Source organism: Silene latifolia, chromosome 3, assembly GCF_048544455.1.
Source record: "Silene latifolia isolate original U9 population chromosome 3, ASM4854445v1, whole genome shotgun sequence".
Taxonomy (NCBI): domain Eukaryota; kingdom Viridiplantae; phylum Streptophyta; class Magnoliopsida; order Caryophyllales; family Caryophyllaceae; genus Silene; species Silene latifolia.
Window position 1 is genome coordinate 68,481,378 of NC_133528.1, and position 3,242 is coordinate 68,484,619.

General features: G+C 41.8%; 1 non-coding gene across 1 annotated transcript; it reads left to right on the top strand.

Moving 5' to 3' along the window:
* The first annotated feature begins 2,804 nt into the window (after nucleotides 1-2,804).
* On the top strand, nucleotides 2,805-2,911 carry LOC141650121 (small nucleolar RNA R71). The gene has a single exon (XR_012546178.1). It is a non-coding gene; the product is annotated as a small nucleolar RNA R71 (small nucleolar RNA).
* The last annotated feature ends 331 nt before the right edge of the window (nucleotides 2,912-3,242 follow it).

The following is a 3,242-nucleotide window of genomic DNA, read 5'->3' on the forward strand; positions in this document are numbered from 1 at the left end:
ACAGCGTGGACTCGTAATTTTGAAGCATGCCAGGACGCGCAAATCATTTCCAAGACGAGCGGCTTTGAGCCTGGGACGAGCATCCTGAATGTAATCTGCTTAGATTTTGTAACACACCCCTTTCTTCAATTCCAGCATTCCCAAGACCCGCATCCTAAGGTCAGGACGCTCGGATACTCCTCTGGGACGTCGGGATCATCAGCAGCTCGAGCGGATTCCCTCCTGGGACGCTCGGATTCTCCTCTACACCCACGAGCTCAGTTCTGCCAGTGGGGATCTCCTTTCCTCGTATCATCCTTTCTTCATTTCCTTTGTTGAATATTGTGGGTGTACTACGAAGGCTCGGTTTGCCTAGGCAATTGTCATACCCACACTAGATCAAACACTACACATCAAAACACATTAAAATACCTCCCTCACTTTCTCTCATGTCGAAAATCTTGACCAAAGTACAAAATTTCAAATCCAAAAATGACAAAAATGCAATAAAGGAAATAAAATGCTAGTTAAAGGGTTAGAATATTTACAAATGGTGGTTTAGGGAGGACTCCACCAAACTCTCATTCTTTGATGAGACGTCAAGGGGGCAAAGCCAAGGTGTTGTTGATGTTGCTCAACACCTTGTAGAAGTAATCAAAGGCTTGTTCATTTTCATTATAAAGATCTTGCATAGATCTTTGCACAATGTGTTCTTCATGGTGGTGACCCGAGTCAAGATGATGACTAGGATCAACAAAGCCTTGGTCTAAGGTCATAGCATTGCCAATGTAGGGATTGACTAATCCTTCAAATTCGTCATCCCATAGACCACAAACTTCATTAGCTTGTTCCCCAATGGTATCATAAGTTGACAAGAGCAACTCTCCTTCTTTGTTGTCATGGCCAATGAGGACTTCTTCCTTACTTATCATGATTGGTGATGAGTTATTCAAGCTTTCATTGTTGGTGAAATTTCCTTGCTCTCCGGATAGAGCTACTTGAGGGTTATCCATTTTCTTCTTCCAAATGGGTGGTGTTTCTTTACCCATATCTTGATCTTTGCATTGAGATGCTAACTCCTTCTTATCACTTTCTCGGCTATAATGGTCGATCTTGAAACATGGCTCATGTAGTCGGGGAGCTCTCATTGTTTTGTCAAGATTAAAAGTGATTGTCTCATCCCCCACTTCAAGTGTGAGCTCTCCATGTTTCACATCAATTACCGCTCCCGCGGTATGCAAGAAAGGTCTTCCTAAAATGATAGGAATGTTGGAATCCTCCTCCATGTCTACAATGACAAAGTTTACCGGGATGAAGAATTTGCCAATTCTCACGGGCACATCTTCCCATACCCCTAAAGGTATCTTTGTTGATCGATCCGCCATTTGAAGGGTAATGTTGGTGCATTTGAGCTCTCCCATTCCTAGCCTCTTGCACACCGAGTATGGCATAACACTTACACTTGCTCCAAGGTTAGATAATGCTTTGTTGATTGTAGTGTCGCCAATGGTGCATGGAATAGAGAAACTTCCCGGATCTTTGAGTTTTGGAGGGGAACTTCCTTGTAGAATAGTACTACTCACTTTGGTAAAGGCAATAGTCTCTAGCTTTCGGATGGATTTCTTCTTGGTAAGAATGTCTTCCATGTACTTTGCATAGGCCGTAACATGATTGATCAATTCCGTGAATGGGATTGAGACTTCTAAGTTCTTCACAATTTCCATGAACTTTCCAAGTTGCTCATCAAACTTAGGCTTAGCTTGACGACTTGGGAATGGAAGTCTAATCACAATAGGCTCTTTCTCCTTAGCCTTCTCTTCATTCTTCTTCTTTAAAACTTCATTGGTGGTGGGTTCTTCTTCCTTAGAGTTCTCCACAACTCTTTGCTTGTCACTAGCATCCACAACATCTTCATTAATTGGCCTCTTCGGCCCTTCATATCTTGTACCACTCCTCAAATGGATGGCACTCACCGTCTCATGTCTTGGAGGATTACTTTGAGGTGAGAATTGCCTCTTTTGTCTTTGAGAGCTAGAAGATGCTAATTGGGTCATTTGAGTTTTTAACATCTTGGTGTGGGCTAGTATGTTGTTGATGGTGATGTCTTTGGCTTGGCTATCTTTTTGCATTTTGGTGAAAAAATCTTGTTGGTTCTTTTGCATTTGGAGGACCGGTTTTTGAACATCAAAGCTTTGGTCATTGGTTTGATTGTATGAAGGTTGATTTTGATAACCTTGACTTTGGTTGTAAAAGGGTCTTTGAGCTTGATTTCTCATTAGAGGTGGGGTGTTTGTTGGTTGGGGGTTTTGAACATTTTGGCTCTTGTATGAAAGATTTGGATGAAATTTGGTATTCTCATTATAGTAGTTGGAATAAGGGGTACCATTCTTGTATGCTTGGAAAGCATTCACTTGTTCATTTGTTCCGCTACATTCACTTTGCTCATGTCCCAAAGTTCCACAACTCTCACATACTCCACTTGGAATTGAGGATGATGCCACCATAGCATTAACATGTTGTTTGGGTGATTTGGAAGCTTCATCAAGCTTAGCCATGGCCTTCTCAAACTTCAAATTGATGGTGTCAATATGAGCACTTAGTTGAGCACCCAATTGTGTGATGGAATGTACCTCATTCTTTCCTCCTCTAGTGGCCTTCGAGGCCTACTATACTGTGAATTATGAACCGCCATCTCTTCGATTTTGGCCCATGTTTGGTTGTCATCAACTTCGGTAAACATACCATTGGATCCCATATTGAGGATATATATTGCGGGAATCTTCATATAGACTGTTCCAAAATTGTTGCACAAGGAATCACTCACTAAGCCATGGTGTGGAGAAGAACGACAAGTGTCCTTAAATCTCTCCCATGCTTCATACAAAGATTCTTCATCCCTTTGCTTGAACCCGGTCATTTGGGCTCTCAACATATTGGTCTTCTCCGGAGGATAGAATTTCTTATAAAAGGAAAGTGCTAGCTTCTTCCATGAATCAATACCAAGGGTAGCCTTGTCTAGGCTCTTCAACCATTGCTTTGCGGTACCGATCAAAGAAAAAGGAAATAATACCCATCAGATTTGGTCTTGAGTAACTCCGGTTTGAAAAATTGCATCACAATAGTCACAAAAAGTCTCCATATGGGAATGAGGGTCTTCACTAGGCATCCCTCCAAATTGACTTCTCTCAACCAATTGTATGAATGTGGATTTGGCAATGAAATTACCGGTTAAATGTGGTGGTGTAGGAGTACCATTTGGTAGG